Raw genomic sequence first — 19,044 nt, 5'->3', positions numbered from 1 at the left:
GCCTTTTTATCACTAGAATAAAAGAATTCTTTCTCTATTCAGTGTGTAGGTCATTTGTCAGGTTTATTTCAAATATTCTCCTGGGATAGAGCTTGTCTTTATAATTTCTTAACACCATCATCTACTAAGAAGAATTTTTACATTATACAAAATCATTTCTATTATTCTCATCCATGGCTAGTGGTGTGTGTGTGTTTAAAGTATCTTGATATAAAGCAAGATTATGAGAATATTGTCTTATATTATCCTCTTAAAAACTTAGTTTCAATTTTAATTCTTGAGTGGTTTGAGGAAGAGGCCAAGCTGCATTTTTATCCCATATACATACTTAGTATCTCCAGCAACATCTGTTCAAGATGCTTTCCTTTCCTAGTTAGATGTTTTTAGAGTCTTTGTATAAGTTGTTTATTATAGATGTACATATAGGGGTCTTGACTTTAATTTGATCAATTTTTGTGCATCACTATGGGAACAGTGTTGGTCTCCATTTATTACTACAGTTTAAGAATAATTTTGAAAGAAGTAAAGCTAAATCATCTAACTTGATCCTTTTAAAGTTTGTTTTGGTTATTATAGGGCTTCTGTATACTCATGTAAATTTTTAAGTCATTGTATCAACTTTGTTCTTAAAATTTCTGAGAAGGTGGATAGAATATTTTTGAATTTATAGACAAATTTGTGGATGAATAACTGTTATATTGTTTTGCTTCAGTCTTCCTGGATGTCATATGACCTCCAGCATGGATACCCATCAAGTCCTGATAGGACTATGCAGTAATAAACTCATCATAGATTTCAAATACCATTATGCAAAAATGCATCCAATAAATCATCTGCTGAATCTTAATTTCTCATGAGGAATGTTTTATATTAAAATGACGTATGTTCTAGAACATTACATGGTGACTCAAAATATCTCTCATCATATCTTAGCAATGAGTAATTGCAGTTGTTATAAACACACACACATACACTTTTTTTTCTAAAATCACTGGGTTGTGATCTCTTCCGGTCATCAGTCATCTGTGAATTGAATTTCTTTTTACGAGCTTTTTAAAAAATCAGTTTATTGACTTTACTGATTATCTCTATGACTTAATTATTCTTTTCCATTTGTTTCTGCTCCAGCTTAGTGACTACATTCTTATTATGGTCTATCTGGTTCTGTTTTGCAACATCTGAAGTTGGATGTTTATCTCATTACTTTTAGCTTTTCTAAAGTTTTTGCTGTAGCTTTTTAAATGATACATCTGCAAAGTAATGCCATTATGCAAATTTTGGTAATAAAGATTATATTGTTATTTAATTCTAAGTAAATTTTGCTTTCCATTACAGTTTTCTTTTGCCAGTTGTTTGGCAATACATGTCCCAGTTTCCACATGTATTTTCTCGCTTCATTATTGTTCTTTTTTTCTGTCTACTCTTATCTTAGCTATATTGTTTAATTATGTGTCAACTTTACAGAAATTAATCATGAAAATTTGTTGAGGTTCATTTTTATAGATCTTCATTGGCATGGATCTTGGTTTATTGATACAAATGTAAGGTCAATCTTGTTATATGCATATTTCTGTCTTGATTAAGGTATTATGTTTGTGCAGTTCATTTAAAAATGTAATGTATTATTAAGAAATATAGGTTAATAGATAGTCATCTATAATAGTCAAGCTTGTAGTCATATTAGTTAGATTTTCTAGATGTACAGAGATGTATTTCAGGGGGATAGGCATTTTTCAAAACTTTCAAAGACTACAGAATTATGCTTTCCCCTCAGAGAATGTGTATACATTCTAAAAAGGTGGTGATGTAGCCTAGAGTTTCATAGTCCAGTCACTAGACTGAAAAAGGAGATCAGAGACAGTCAGAATTTGATAAGCCAGTAGCACTGAAAGGGAAGGAAACTGCAGAGAAATCAACCCAAATTCTGAATATAATTTTCCAGACATATTAATACATTCTTGGAATGAGAGCTAAGAGCTCTAGAACAATTTACCTTGAATCTGGAAAGGTTGGAGAGCTTATTAAAATATGTCATAATTAAATTGCCTTCTAAATTAAGACAATGATATAATTTCCCGATGATTTTCACATACTTTTATGGCTTCCTCTGCTATTTAAACTGACTCACTTGGTATGTGTCTTCACATAAGGTCCATGCTAAACTTTATTTTTACCATATGGCTCTCCATTTCTCTCCAAACTATTTACTTAATAATCAGCTTTTTTTTCTTACTGATTTGAGATGCTGCCTTTTGATAGAAGCAAAATTGGTGTCTTAAAACAAATGTAACTCATATCAGTCAGACATCGTGTTCTCAAACACAATGCTCATCGGGTCCTTCTCTAGTGTTTCCCATTGTGCTGTATGCCCTTAAATTAACTTGGCCAGAGTCAGCAGTCATTCTATTTCCTTCTTTGTCTGCACACTGTACTCCTTTTCTTCATGAATAGTATGCATCTGTCTCTTAACCTTGCCACTGGACCTTTGTCCAGTCCATCCAAGTGTTCCTTGGAGAGAAAGAAAGGGTGTAAATTTGGGTGGTGGGTGAAGAAGTGGGGAGAATCTGGGAGGTGTTTGGGCAGGAGAAACCATAATCAGAATATATTGTATGAAAAAACTTGATTTTCATCAGAAAACATTATAATTATGTTTTTTTTACTGTTCCTCTAAGCTCCTGAAATGACTCCTTCTCCAATCTCTATACTCTATTTCCTCTCATACAGCCTTCACAGTGAAGCCTGAGTGACCTAAAACACACGCACGTACGCACGCACACACACACACACACACACACACACACCCCATACACATATACACACATATACAAATCACATTCGTACATACACATACAAACGGAGACTGCACATTGGTTTCCTGGCTGCCCAGACTTGAATAATTACACAGAAACTATATTAATTACAACACTGCTTGACCAGCAGCTTAGGAGTATTCCTACCCAGCTCTTACATCTTAAATTAACCTATTTCTATTAATCAGTGTATCTCCACGAGGCTGTGGCTTACTGGGTAAGGTTCTGGCATCTTTCTCCTTTGGCAGTTACATGGCGTCTCTCTGACTCTGCTTTCTTCCTTTCTATATTCAGTTTAGTTTTCTCACTTAGCTCTAGTCTGCCCTGCCATAGATCCAAGTAGCTTCTTTATTAACCAATGATAATAAAGCATATTCACAGCATACACATCACATACAAGCTCATGCCACACGCCACATATATACTCACAAATACACACCCTACATACATATATACACACACATATCACCCACATACACATATATATGTGTATATATATATATACATATATTCACACACCCCATATACACACACTCTCTCTCAAATTAAAATTTTAGTTAAAAACTTAGGACATAAATTAGCTGAGAGCCCCCAATGCCTTTTCACCACACTTAGAATTAAATCCAGAGCATCTTCCACGACCTCATGATGACGAAAGCTCAGCTCCACACGGTAAATATCCCACAAATTCCACACATGCTCTAAGCTTCTGTACCTGCTATTCTTTCACTTACTATTATTTTCCTGCCAGATGTTCACATGGCTCCCATCTTTGGGTCTGTTTTGTTCAACTATTCCCTGTCCAGATGCTGCCATTCCCTTTCCAGATGCTGCTATTCCCCTTTCAGATGCTGCTATTAATAACATATATGCACTCAGAGCTTTTGCTCATCTCATATTTTTGCATCTGACAGCCAAAAACATTTTAAAGTATGATATTGGCCATTCTGCTTAAATATAAATATAGTTATCTTTGACGTTCCCTGTTGCTTTTTCCAGGAAATCTATCTAATAAAGCATAAAATCCATTGCTTGACTTGCTCATGATAAAACATTGCTTTCTTCTGGTAATGCTGAGAGCTCCCTAGTTGCATGGCCTTCTAAACAATCTCTTTCCTGAACATCTTTGATTTTCCTGAGCTCACAAGACTCTTGCATGGATTTCCTCCTCATTTCAATAATATAAAGATTAGAGAATAATCATTTGATTTGAAGTTTTGTTATCATTGACCATGATTTAGGCTTATTATTATCAGAACTCTGAAATATAATTTTCTTGAATATGGAAACTTAAACTCATTTGGGATAATAACATCAGCTCAGCAGAAGTCTAGATAGAGTTACAGTGCTCGAGATGGATACAAAGAGCACTCAAAAGCAACAGCCTGTGAGCCATGTAGGTGCCTCGAGCACCAAGTCCAACAAGCTCTTGAGAATATCAAGCATGTCCTTGTGTTTTGGCTCTGTGCTCACCACCAAACCTCATCACATGGTTTAAAATTGCTCCTAAGCCCTGGCCTGAGAACAAACATTCTTTGGGAAGGAACTGTGACTGTTAGGAAAATACCTTGACAAGGTTTAGTTTAGAGGTGGAACTCTCCAAGTAGGAGCCAAAACAAGCAAGGAAAATGGTGTAAATTTTATACTCAAGAAAAATACAGAGCAAAATATTTTGGTTTGAGAGTGGCCTTTATTGCCCATGTTCTATATTGTTACTGTTTTCAATGTAATTGTGGGTCTCATATATAATTTAAAAATAAACATTAACAAAAACGAAAGGGAGGTAAAATTTGGACGCCAGAGACACAATGGAAGAAAAGAAAATAGATGAGAATAAGGTGTTATTGGGTAATTCTGGCAGAGGGACTAAAGCAGTTTAAGAATGGGGACATTTAATGTGGGATTTTAAGTTTTATCTATTCTTAAATTGATAAGTCCAGTTGCATCCCAAGAACTTCAGGTAAATCTTGTATACATTGCTTTTGCATGTTCTCCCCCCCCACTCTTCTTCTCTTTCCTCTTCTTCTTATCTTCTCTTTTCCTCTCCTCTTTCTTCTCCCTTCCCTTCCCCTTGTGTGTCGTGTGTGTGTGTGTGTGTGTGTGTGTGTGTGTGTGTGTGATTTTAGAATTAGTGATAGCTTCTGGCTGGTTTGCTGTCTGGGACTACAAAGCAGCAGACAGAACCATGAGTGGAAACAAAGAATGGTGTGGGGTAATAGGGCAATAGAGTCAAATTGTTCTCTGGGCTTCAGGGTCTTTATTTTTGTCTGCAGGAGAAGAGTGCTTTAATGAGAACCATGCAGATGCCCACTGCCATTTCATTTATCAACACAAGTCTCAGGTGAATTATATCAGAATGAGTCAGTTTTCTGAGTGGAACTGACTCAGGTCATTGGTCAAGTCTTCTTTGAACTTACAAAGCCGAGGCTCCTCTCTAAATGCCCGCTAATGGGTCCCTTTTGGCTCGGTCATTCTCCCACTGAGAACTGGATCCCTTCTTCTCGTTGTTTTGCTCCTGTGTGGTTGGTGTCCTTTTGTTTACTCTCTTTTGAGTCATTTCCAGTTTAGAGCTTTCAGCACCATTGCATCCCACTAAAGTTTCTTGGAGATATCCACTCTTCTTTTTTCCAGAATACAGTACCATCTAGCTCTGTTCAAGGCTGCCCTTTGACTAACAAACTTATTCAGGGAGTTTAGTCTTTCTGGGACTCAATTTTAACTTCTATAAGTTGAGATAATAACAATAGCATCAAGGTGGCAATAATTAGCCAAGATCCCATTTTTCAAAGCATTTAACACTTTTCCAAGAACATGGCAAAGTTTGGAGGAAACCCCAGCTCCTCTTATTAGCAGTGGCGATGACGTCAGACCCAACACATTCTTCTTAACTTCAAGGTAGTGTTTTCCTCCGTAGTGGAATCACTGTCAAAGGAAAAAGAAAAATGATGGACTCCATTGCCTCTGGCTGAAGAGCACTTTTCTGCTGATTTCTCAGCAGCCTTCGTGGCTCATGGCTCAAATACCAGATCCATTCTGCACAAAACATCTCCTCGCTTATTAATTATATCAGTAGAAAACCCGACTATCTGGGAGAGGGGAGGTGTCCTCTCTAGCCATAGAGCTTCAGGCTATGGAGATGTGTGGCAAAGGCACACACTGGGCTAGGAGTGGGAGCAAGCCTGAGAGAGAAGGGACACAATTAGTTTTGTAGCAACATCGTATTCATTTCTGGGGCTTGGCTAAGTTTCAAGCTGGCATGGGTCCTGTTGACTTCACCAGGATCAATGCCACCATATGAAACTCTCTGTAACACATCATTTCCTGCTCTATATGAATACTTTTCATCATTTTGGCATTAATTTTTGACTCAGTCCCATTTATAAAAACAATATTTGTCTTTTGACCATGTTTCTCTGACTCTTATACAATCTTTTCTCTTAAATGTAGGTGGCAAATGCAACCATGACTGCGGTTTCGTTCTTGTTGGCTTCCCCCCTTTTATCTAGAAATTGGTAATACACACACACACACACACACACACACACACACACACACTAAAGAGTGAATAAAAAATAGCTTAAAGTCAATGGAAATCTTAAATATGCATTAATGGCTCACCAACACCTAAAGTTACCACATTCCCTCAAGTAAATAAATGTAATCTTAGAAATCATAAAATTTCTAAGGCAGTGGTGGCGGCGCACGCCTTTAATCCCAGCGCTCAAGAGACTGAGGCAGGCAAATCTCTGTGAGTTCGAGGCCAGCCTGGTTTACAAGAGCTAGTTCCAGTACAGGCACAAAAGCTACACAAAGAAACCCTGTCTTGAAAATCACACACACACACAAAAGAGATAAAAGAATGCCGTCTGATTTGCTAACCTTTGAGGAAAAAAAATCTATGTGAACATGAATTGTGTTTTTATTAGTACTGTCTTGGCTCTTTCCAATATCCTTGATTTTGCATTATGGAAAGAAGGCTCTGAAAAGACAACATAACTTGGAAAAGAAACCGTGAATCAGCAGGAATGGTCTCTATTGTATTTTCCAGAATGTCCTGTGATGGAATAAACCAGGGCTCATTTACTCATTAAGCAAATCAAACCCTTCAAATCAATGCTTTATCTGAATAATGATAAGGAGAAAATTCCCCCTCATGAGGCAGAAAACACACAGACCTGCTTTTCCTTTCCAGCTTAGGGAGGTCAGCTTATTGAATTAGGAATGTTAATATTTTCCAAGCAAATATCCCTTTCCTAGGAAAATGGAACCTCCCACTAAAACTGTTGATATTACCTGCAGGAACTTTCTGTATCACCAGCACCAAGATGCCCACATGTGTTTACAGTTTCATTAAGAGCTCTGGGTTTCTCCCAAATTTGCATGTATTCTTCCTTTTGAGTAAATGAGTTTGTGGCACTGGACTGTAATCCCAGCCACTGGGGAAGGTGAGGCAGGAGAAAATGGAATTAGAGGCCAGTTTAGGCTACTTACTCTCTCTGTCTCTCTCTTTAGCGCGTGCACACACACGCATTCCCCTAGACAAATATAAGAGACAAGTCATGAATGATATAAATTATATCCTCTCCTTTCTTCTTTTCTCCCTCCCACCCTTCCTTCTTTCGTTTTACCCCTTAGTCTGTCAACAAATGTTTTTGTCAAGTAATAGAAACAAATATGAGTGATGATAATGAAATTGTGGTGATAATAAAAATGTGGGGGGTTGAAATGTGAATGAGATGTATTTATCCTATTAGGCACTCAGCCTAGGGAGGAAGACAGATGAGAGTAACTATTAAACATAACAATAAATACAAAAGAAAGTCATGAAAGCAGAAAACAGCGGGGGCCAGCTCTGTCCTCGGGAATCAGGGAATATGAAACCAGCAGGCCAAGGATGAGAGCAAATAGCTAATAAATATTTTTAATAAATAGAAGACTCTTTGTATTGATATAAACAACATTTTACAGATGGATGTCCTGAATAGCAGACTAGTGAAGTCATTATCTTATGTTCCATGCCTGACGAGGCTTCTGGATTTGAATACATAATGACCCAAAAGACAAAATTTTCCATTATCACAAGTGCCATTCCCTAAAAGAATGCTGCCCTTGAGATATACCTTCAGAGAGAACACTATTCATCATGTTCCTAGCTGTAGAAATGAAATTGGCTGTAATTGCTTGGGAGAAAATAAATTTATTAAAAGTTGTAGACAGCTCACTGAATTGTTGGCCAAGCTAGCCAACAGACTTGGACTCTCAACTGGGCCTTCCAAAATGACTTCAACACCACATGGTGTTGGTCAGCCAAGGAGCTGTTCCATACCCCTCCCCAGGAACTATGGAGTTAGAGAAGTTGTCATAGCTTCAGTGAGTAAGGACAAGGTGAGTATAAGGTTGATGGAGCAGAGAGGTCACCTCGATAATGCTGGACCTAGAATTTTACACCCCTGCCTTGCCAGAGAAACAATGGTAACTCCATTTGACACTGAAGACTCACACACTTCCCTCCATTCGGTAGATCTCAATTTGCACTCAGAAATTATGCTGCAAAAGGAAAGAAAAATACAATTTTTTTTCCGGGCTTTCAGTACTGAAATGCAATTTCTATGGGCTCAGAGCTGTTGGTGGTAGAGTAGCTAATATATCACAGAAATCCCATAATATAGTTAAGATTTTGCCTGTGGAATGGAGGAAGAAGTGGAGGACCAGAAAAAAGTGATTTACCTGGTGTCACATTTGTCAGTTTTCTTGCTCTGGGACAAAATACCTAAGAAAAACAACTTCTAGAGAGATTTATTTGGGCTCAGGATTTCAGAGGTTTCAGTCCATGGCTGGCTGCCTCCACTGAGAGAAAGCAGAGTGTTGGCGGTGGGAAGACCTTGTAGCCAGGAAGTGAGGGAGGGAGAGAAATAGGACTCTATACAATGGATTAATTTATTGATGAGGCTAGAGCCCTCACCATTTAATCACCTTCCAGAAGCCTTAACTGTGAGCAGTGCTGTATTGAGGACTGAGCCTCTATACATGAACGTTAGGAACATTTCAGGTCCAAACCGTAGCCCCATCTAAAGACATCTTCACACCTTCTCTCTAGGTTTCCCAGTGCCTCCTCTTCAGCTGTGTAGCCCAGAGATTGGTTTTACATTCAGAGTTCAATAAGGCTGAGTATAAAGCCTTTACCCTCCAAATGCAAAGACAGAAAGGGAGAAAATCCGAATACCTGCAAGTCCCGTAAATCGCCAGCTAAGTTCTAGCAGTGCTGCAACATGTGGGGAGCCGACATGAGACTTCCGGTCACATAAAGGTGAAACAATGCCCTACTAAGGAATCTAATACGTGCATGACCTGGTCAAGTACTCATTTGTGGAATTTTACTATTATTTCTCTGGATCTGACCCATCTTTTAGAAATGAGACAACCATGGTTCAGTCCCAGAGAGGTGCTTCAAGGTACATCCACATGACGCTGCAGCACCCAGATGTACCTGAAGTGTGAGCAGTTAAGCCTAAAACTCAGCAGAACAAACATAGACTTAGTATGGCTTTTGATGTGGTTGATTGGCTTAAATCAAACCCCTTATGCCCCATTCAAAGAATGGAAGATGAAATAGAGAGGTATTGCTAACATAATTAGGTAGTGATTTGGTCAAGGCAAAGTGACCCAGCCAGCAAGCAGCATCCCTAAACATGACTCGGGGAGCTTAAGCAGGTTCTACTTACCTTTATGAAATCACAGATCACATCCCACACCAAATTAGAAATGAAGACCCACATAAGAGAAATGTATTAAGGTTCAGCTTTGTTTTGAACTTGTACAGTTGGTGAACTCCCTCCCTTCCTCACTTTTTTTCCAGCCCTTGAATGCTGATGGATGGGGAGAAAAAACACACAGTATTGTCTCAAGGTCTCAAAGAGAACCCTGTTGGGTAGACACACCTAGAACCATTAAGGTGACAGCTACACCTATGACTTTATGGTAGCAACAGTGACTACATCGTTGTCACCTGACGAAGAGAAGTGGAAAAATAGTCAGAGTGAAGCCAGAGGTTTCTGGCGGTAAGGAGAATGTTCCGAAGAACGAGTCTTGTCCTATTTTGGAGTCAACAGACCTCACTGTGAGAAGAACTTGCTCACCTAAAATAAACGTCTGAAGCAATGCCTAAACTTATTTGGACTGGCTGAATTCTTGGCAGAAGTTTATGCAAGAGAAAGACTGCAGGACAAGGAAGGATCCTGTTGATAACTTTGTTGGCCCAGTGGCGGTCACTGTGTAGACTTTTCTCCCAGGCATATGTGGTGAAGAAACACAGCTGACAGTTCACTCTCCAGCAAAACTCTCTGGCAACAGCTGTCACTTCAACTGTTTCAGGTAATTTAACTCAATGGGCAGGGAGTGTGTTCACTTAAGCACCAATGGTCACCAGGCAAGTTATGCCTGAAGGTCATGTGCTAGCTTTCTTACTGTCCAGTTTGCCTTTATGTTTCATGAAATTCTGTTTTTAGGAATCTATCTTTCCTTTCTTTCTTGCTCTCTCTCTCTTTCCTTCATTCCTTTCTTTCTTCCTTCTTTCCTTCCTTCCTTCTTTTCTTTCTTCCTTTCCTCCTTACTCAGTCTTTTTAATTATTATTTTCCTCATTCAGTTTCCCTTCCTGCATCCAATAGACACCATTGGATATCAACTTTAGTTCTATGTCTGTTCTCCAGAAATGACTCAGGTCCAAGAGCCTAAATTCTCACCGTGTAAGGAATCTGTGCCCATATCAGAAACACACTAATCAATATGGCATCGTAAGATTACCTTTGCAAGTTCATGTCACGATATGAGTGTGTGCTGGCCACTGGTGTCTATGCCTACTACCTGTGGAGCACACAGAAGAAACCTTCTGTATGAAGGCTGCTATCAAAACCTCACTGCTTTTTAAAGGAAACAAGAATTTAGGAAGATACCAACAAATGATACAAGGCAGCATAGGCTGAGTTTTGCTGAAGGTGTGTATATTAGCAAACAGAAATGAGCTGCTGGGTGCAGTAGGGCTTGCTGATATCTTCCTAGAAGAGTCACGCATCACTAGAATTAAAAAAAAAAGCAGATAGAGGGTTTTTAAAGAGAAGATGAAAGAGGGTACAGCCAGGAGGAGAGACGAAATTACCAAGCCAACAAGAAGAGAATGGGTTTACCTTTAATTTTTTTCTCTTCTTACATCTAGGTCTTTCTAGAGCTTTTGTTTTGTTTTGTTCTTTGAGAAAGAGAGTATTTTTCTTTTACAGTATAATAGGTAGCATTCACTGATATTTGTTTATATCAGAGATCCATTTGTATGTCCTTGATGTAGACTCTTCTTTGATCCATTATATTCAAATAAACATATTTGACGGGTGTTACTTAGCCATCTTAACATGACCTTTCCCTAATAGATAAATCACAGGGTTGGTTAAACAAAGCTCTGCCTAACTCTTCACTGTGCTGGTGCCTCTTGCTGCAAGCACACAGGCTGCTTATGTCCCTGGAGGGTGTCTGGGGACTGATCCATGATTCAACCTCTAGGTTCTTTGTGAATTGAACAAAGAATCAGTGAGATACAGGCTAGTAGTAATACACACATAGATTTACTAAAAGTAAAAAGAAAAGTATGAACGCATTCCACATTGTTCAAATTTCTTGAGACAAGAACCCTAAAGCCACTTGCTTAGCTTTGGTAGCCAGGACCCCAGAAAGGCCCAATGACTCTCAAAGATACACCCTAGCATTCCCAAATCAGTAGAACACTTAACTACATGGACGCTACACATGAAGTATTGTTGACCTCGAGCGGTACATTGCTCTTTGTATAACAGCTGATCTAACTGAAGGAAATATCTACAACTAACTTCCTCTCAACCTGACTCGATATTCTGTGTGAGACTTTAGTGTCATCCTCGGGACTTACAGAGCATCTTTATGAGAAGGGATAAGTACTCAGGGTAGCTTGTTTCCACTCCACATTTATTATTTACAAACATGTCTCTCAAAGATGCCTGAGGTAAGCCCAAAATTTTGGACCTATGACTTCTGAAGGTACATGAGCTCCCTCAACAACCATATCCTCTCAATACACCATCACATAGTGTCCCTATTAAATTTCCCTTTGTCCTGTTGTTTGTACTCAGGAAGTGATAATTATAATTTAGAAAGCTTTATGGTGTTATGGAAAGAACATAGAGCTAAATGACTGGACACTCAACCACTTATTAGCTATGTGAATTTTCCTCTTCTCGCCTGTTAAATGGAGATCAGAACAATGAATAACACCCACTTCACAGGCTTTTGCGAGTGTAGACTCGGCCAATGAGCCTTGTGACTTCCAAAATATTATGCTTCCTGGTCTCTATCAGGATAAGTAACTGAGCCAAGGGCCCTTTCCCGTCAGCCTTCAAATTCCTTACATGCAGATTGTATTCCCTGCAGAGCTCCTGGCATTGACTCACAGGTAGGGCTGGCCCTAAATTCATTTTGGCAACGTGAGGACACAGAGAGTGATGGCAGCTTACCTGAATGAGTGCGTGCACAGCCTCAGCTCCTTGCACCAGAGCTAACTTCTCTAGCTCAATACTTTCTAACTGAAGTTGATACGCGGCTAACTTACTGCTAACATAAATCTGTTTCCTTCCTTCCCTCCCTGCCCCACTTCCCCTCATTTCTCTTTCCTATTCCATTCCTTTCCCTGTACTTCCCTTCTTTCCTTTCACCGCCCTTCCTCCCTCCCTCCCCTCTTTTTTTTTTTAAATCACTCCTGGTGCTGGTTAATTGGTTTTGTGAATTTAATACAATCTGGGACCACATGGGAAGATGAAACTTCAATTGAGAAAATGCCTCCATCAAGTTGACTTGTAGGCAAGCCTATTGGGCATTTTCTTGACTGATGATTGACTTAGAAAGGCTCAGACCACTAGGGTATATCATAAAGCAAAGTGGGTAAGTCAGGAGGAACAAGCCAGTAAACAGCATTCCTCCATGGTCTCTGCTTCAGTTTCCGCTGCAAGGTTTTTTCTTGGAGCTCTTGCCCTGACTTCCCCCCATGATGGACTATAAACTGCTTTTGGCCGTGGTCTTTATCACAGCAATAGAAATCAAGTAAAACACTCCCTAAAACACCAAACCTCTAGTGTTGGGTGGGTGGGTGGGGGCTCTGAATCTATCATTTTCAATAAATTTCTCCAACTTTTGCTTTAGGCGAGCATTTTCTCTTGCTCCTAATCAGTTTTTATCTAAGGCTAGATAAGTTTAACATCACATGAAATTGCCTCAGGTGATATTACACCCTTAGTTAGTGAAAGAGCGATTTGAGGGAGTTATTGAAGACAGTGTCATTCAAGGGAGGGGACAATTAGAGCTTCTATGAGCCAAAGAACTAGGGTCTCAAATGGAACTCATTTTAATTCCCAGTCTGATCACTGGTTGTGAGATTTTGAGCAAAGAGCTCAATCTCACTCAAGTCTGGATAGATTCATGAAGTGGAAATACTGAGAGAATTGGATGGTAACTTACATACACTACAATTCCAGGCTTCATGACACTCCCAACAAATGAAACTATTATTACTTGCTAAGAAGTATAGATGATTTCTTTTCAGTAATTCCTTCATTTCCCTTTATTTTACATGGACCTTTCTATTTATACTTGAAATTGCCCATGTGCTTCAAATTTCTCATAGTATTTTATTCTCAAAAACAATCAATGTGCAAACCTGTCTTCAGGACTCACTTTATTGTCTAAGTCACAGAGTATCCACGTTATTTTCTGGATTATCAGTGAGCTAAGACCCATGTCAGGCAACAGAATTGGAGGCAGGTGCAGAGACTGTCCCACCTGCCATTGGTAATTATTCCATGGACTGGGTCCAGATGCTAATGGGAAGATAGGAATTACAGGCGCAGCTAAGCAGCTGGCTATTATGAAAATGCCTGTACAGCTGTGATCTGGATTTAGTTCAACTTTAAATGTCTTAAATATCATCAGAAGTGCATGGATATCTCACATAGATTAGGAAGGGGGGTCGGGTGGTGGTGGCACACGCCTTTAATCCCAGCACTCGGGAGGCAGAGGCAGGCGGATCTCTGTGAGTTTGAGACCAGCCTGATCTACAAGAGCTAGTTCCAGGACAGGCTCCAAAACCACAGAGAAACCCTGTCTCGAAAAACCACACAAAAAAAAAAAAAAAGATTAGGAAGGGGGATGTGAGAGAAACGTGGGTGTTAGATGACGGTCCAGAGCAGGAGGTTCAGAAACCTTTAAGAAACAAAAGATAGGCACAAAAGTGAGATCTAACTATAACACAAGAGAGCAAAAGAAACTTTCAGAGGAAAAAAATCTTGAGAGAAAAGTAGACAATGAAAAAATATAATATATATTTATGTAATATATATTATATAACTCCAGGCTTTTATGAGATATACTTGGGCTGTGGGACCATATTGTCTTGTGGTCAAGCCTTGATATTTTTGTTCATGAGATATGTGGTCTTGAGTAATTATTTGCTTATCTGTGCATCTGTTTTTCATCTGTGAAAGGAGGGTCATGGATTGTTACAGTCTCTTTTTTTTTGGTTACAGTCTCTTTATCATGGCGGTTCTGTGTATTAAGAGAGTTAGAGCAGATGAAGTGGTACTAATACAAAATAAATGATGAATGTCAACGAATTTGCTGCAATGTCACTGACGGGATGGTGCACACAGAGGAACCCAATCCGGATGTATTCCAAATCCATGAAACAGAACTAACTTTAATTACCTATGTAAAATAGGAACCCAATCAGGATGTATTCCATCCATGAAACAGAACTAACTTTAGTTACCTATGTAAAATAGGAACCCAATCAGGATGTATTCCATCTATGAAACAGAACGAACTTTAATTACCTATGTAAAATCAACACATGAACACACTATGAACACACTTGTGGCTTTTCACAAAATCTCTCTTTCTGTAAGTGGCTCCAACAATACGTTCTCTACTCCATGCCATTCCCACCCCTCCTCTACAAGGCTGGGGAAAACATCCTTGTGTTTTACAAGAAATGACAGGAACATAGTAGACTTTGAGAAGATTACATCCCAACAATCCTCAGGAGGCAGTAAGCTCTCAGGGAAGTGGGGAGAGTGAGATGGACCACTTCCCGCTTGCATCCAGAGTCTGTAAACTGATGTGAGTCATCCACCAGCAGACATTCTCTACATGCGAGGCTCTTGACTTGGTGCAGGCCTTATTAAAGCAACGAAGCATGGTCCATGGCCTTAAGAACTTGGCCATCAGATTTGGAAGGCAAAAATTGGTGATTGCTGAACAATGTTTTGGGAATAAAAGCACACTGAGCAGTAAAGGAAATCCCTAGGGAAGAGTTAAGTCATGCCAGAAAGTGGGAGAAGTTTCTCAATGGGGATAGGTCTTCAGCTGAATTTGTAATGAATGTAGGCACCAACTAAATGAAAGGGGTGCACTGACCAGAAACATCACAGGACCAATTGGCCATGTACCATTTCAGAAATTGCCCATCTTCACAGCAGGATTCAAGAGAGAGTTGTAGAAGATTAGACTGGAAAGCTGGAGAGACTTCAATATTATAGAATCTGGAATAGCAGCCAGGAGAGTTTGAAGCACTGTACTTTTTCAGGAAAAGGTAGGTGCACACCTATGAACACCATAACTGTTACTTGAAATGAAGTAACCCATTGGAAGACATAGAAGCCCGTAGACAGTTTAAGTCAACAGCCCAGGCCGTGCCCTCTCAGGCCCTGGATGAGGGGACATGCCTGCAGGTGGAGAAACTTTGAGAAGTTCCATCCAGAGAGTGCTACACAGCCAGATGTCTGCTGAGTTTCTGGAGTTTCCAGATGGGGTGACTCCATGTAAGCTCAGGGCCATTGCTAAGGTAGGATATAGAGGAGGGAGAGAAACATTTGAGCTGGAATTTGCCAACATTCCTGACAGTTTTTTTCTTCAAGGCCAACAAGGCAAGAAAATATTAGAAGACAAAATTTTCTTTTTTTAATGCTACTTTGTTTTTTTATTACTTTATAAATAACACCATTCAAAATTTCCACTTCCTCCCCTCCTCCCACTTCCCTCCTACTCCCTCTCCTCCTCCCTCCTCCCTCTCCAGTCCTAAGAGAGGGCAGGGTACCCTGCCCTGTGCGAAGTTCAAGGGCCCTCCCCCCTCCATCCAGGCTTAGGAAGGTATGCATCCAAATAGAATAGGATCCCAAAAAGCCAGTACATGCAGTAGAGACAAATCCCAGTGCCATTGTCATTGGCTTCTCTGTCTGTCCCAATTGTCAGCCACATTCAGAGAGTCCAGTTTAATCCCATGCTTGTTCAGTCCCAGTCCAGGGATTTGTTGAGTTCCCATTAGATCAGGCACATAGAAGACAAATTTTTCAAAAAGACCAAGTCCTCTAGTGGAGAGAAGAATAGAAAAGCAAGTGATAGAAACAGTGGGTGGTGGGAGACAGAATGCATAATTTGTCTTCAATGAGACGCTAGTCCCTTTCCCACAGTTCATTATCATCAAGGGGATCTTTGGGGATATGCTGTCCTGAGAGAAAGTAGTTGGTGGATAATCTGGGAATCTTACAAAATACTCCATGAAAGGGGGGAGGGGGTGGGGGAGGGGAGCGGATAGCCTCCTTTAACTTCAGCAGCAATGAGCCCAAAGTCAGTCTTGCCGAATCTTGGGAGGCTGTCACTCTCTGGTTCCCACGGTCTAGCTCACTGGTTTGCACATGTTGTTGCCTTAACTGAACTCCTGGAGTGGGGACAGGGCCCTTTGACCTACTGGCTTCCTCCCAGAGGGAAGGCAGGAACGTGAGGAGGACCATGGGCTCCTGCCTCTTTCCAGCTGTGGTCCTGGCTGCATATAATTCCTACTGGCAGAATGACCTTGTTGTGTAACTGTCCCCCACTCCACCCCTGTAGAGTCTGAGAATTTAGGGTACCTTTTCTCCTTTTCAAATTTTAAGTATTTGTCTATTTGCTGCTCCATGCATGGTACTGAGTTTGGCAAGTTTAGAGAACAGAGAGGAACCATAAAGTGACTCTCCGAACTGTCTTTAGTATCTAATACCTGCTTCCAAAATGCCCTTTTGGCCAGATCTGTGGAGAATTCCCACTTGCCCCAACTTGGACAGTACGTGGGCAAACCCCAGTGGCCACTCAGTGCTCCAGCCAGCTTGTGCCATGGAGAGGATCGGTGGTTAGCATTTTGTCCTGTTTCACCTTCGACCCCCCCCCCCTTGCTTTCCTGTCCCTCTCTTCCACTTCCTTTCTTCTCCTTGTCCTTTCTTGCTCCACTTGCCTTATCCTTTAATCTTTTCTCTCCATTTCCTGGGACTTTTCCTGCACTTTCTATGACTTCCTTTCCCCCCTCTTTTCCTCTTCCTTTTCTTTTTTCTCAGCTGCGGTAATGAAACTGGTGAACTCCCGAGTCAGAAAGCTGGGCACCATGCCGCCTCCACCCCTTCTCTGAGTATATGCTACTGGGCACATCTCAGGACTTTCTGATATCTGAATTTTCCCATCTGCAGTGAAAAGACACAAAGATCATCCTGGGTTAAACAGGATAACATAAGCATCCAGCACCTGCTTGGCCCTCAGAACTCATGGCAGGCGTGTAAGGTGTGACCATTAGCTTGTGGGCTTCCTTTGGGAAACTTTTCCTCTCTTGGGGAATTATTCGTCAGTAGTAGTCACAGAACAGCCTTTCCTAATGGCTTTCTTAGCCCCTTGCACATGCGATCTAAGACAATCGGGTTCTAAAGGTAAATGAGCACTGAGCCATCTCACCCAATTGTCTCCTTTTCTAACAGAAAGGAGAGATCCCAGCCTTTTCCTTTCTCACATCATTGCCAGGCACCACGTAGGCATAAAAGAAGCAAAGAAATATCGACGGGAACATCAGGTTTTTAAAAACTGATCATCTTGGGTGCGAGGACCTATGCAGATTCTTGGTTTGAATACGGCCTCCAGTGGGATGACCAGGGCTGTCTGGTGGCTGCACCCCCAGCTTTTGCAGCTGCCTGGTCACATCAATTATTTGACCTGACTCGAACTTTCTTTGCTGGAATGATTCCTTTGTCCCATGTGTTTAGCCTGGATTAAAACACAGTTGGTTCTTTTTTTTTTTTCCCCTTTGTCTTTTCTTTCTTCTTCATCCTTTCTCTTCTTTTATCTTTTTGTCATCTTTTTAAAAATTTAAATTTCTCAAACTGGAAACAGGTGTTTTTTGGGAACACAGGGCAAGGCCCACAGGGGAGAATACACCAGCAAAGTCTAGCTTCTCTTTACAGACAGCCACAGAGATGAATGAGAAATCTAAATCCACAATTTGGAACACCCCTGCCCCACCACCGCCACCACCACAGACACAAATGAATAGCAACAGCACCGTGCAGGGTTCAAGAGGCAGATCTCTGTATCAATCTGAGTAGTAGTGTTATGGAATAGCCAAGAACCTGCATACCTTCTAACCACCAACACTCCTTCATCTTGTGCCTGCACCTTCTGGAACACCTAGCTTAGGAAGCTGCCAGGAAGAAGGGAACAATAGAAATACATTTTGACTCCATTCTTGATCAATATGACTACAAGTGACACCTTTGGGGCTTTGAATCCATTTGTGTGTGGCTATTTGGAGGCTGCTGTGAGTTTCTGGCCAGTTCTTTGTGGGCTATAATGCCCGAGTGCACACCTCAGTTCTGTTGTCTGCATGGTGGTGAGCTACTTTTTCTTTGAGTTCGTTACCTCATCTGTGAAAGATTTTAGAGTCAGTTCTCATGATTGACATCTCCACTTCAGGGCTGTTGTGAGAAGCAAGTGTACATGAGAAGAACAGGGAGATCTCAATCTGTATTTCGATGGGTGGTTTGTAAACATTTTGTATAAATATTTATGAGAAATTTTGGTTCCTTTGTGTACTTTTCTAAGTATAGGATCCAGGATTTCTGCCAGAACTTTACAAGGAGCATTACTCAAAATGTCTACGGTCGTCTATGCCTGCTGCCCTGTGTGCATAGCTGTTAGAGCAGGAAGGGAAAGCGCCAGGACACGGGGCTCTTGTGAGGTGACAAAGCACTGATTGCGGATGCCAGCACCCTGTGACCTCTTCCTCCGAAATTAGCAAAGGGCGAAGAGGATAGCGAGCAGCTGTGGCCGAGAGCTGCCTCCCAGACACCTTGAGGTACCTCAGCCTTCTTGGTTTCC

Source organism: Microtus oregoni, unplaced genomic scaffold, assembly GCF_018167655.1.
Source record: "Microtus oregoni isolate MIOR12 unplaced genomic scaffold, Mior012 000086F_ref0000336, whole genome shotgun sequence".
In the NCBI taxonomy this organism is placed as follows: Eukaryota; Metazoa; Chordata; class Mammalia; order Rodentia; family Cricetidae; genus Microtus; species Microtus oregoni.
This window is presented reverse-complemented; position numbering follows the sequence as displayed.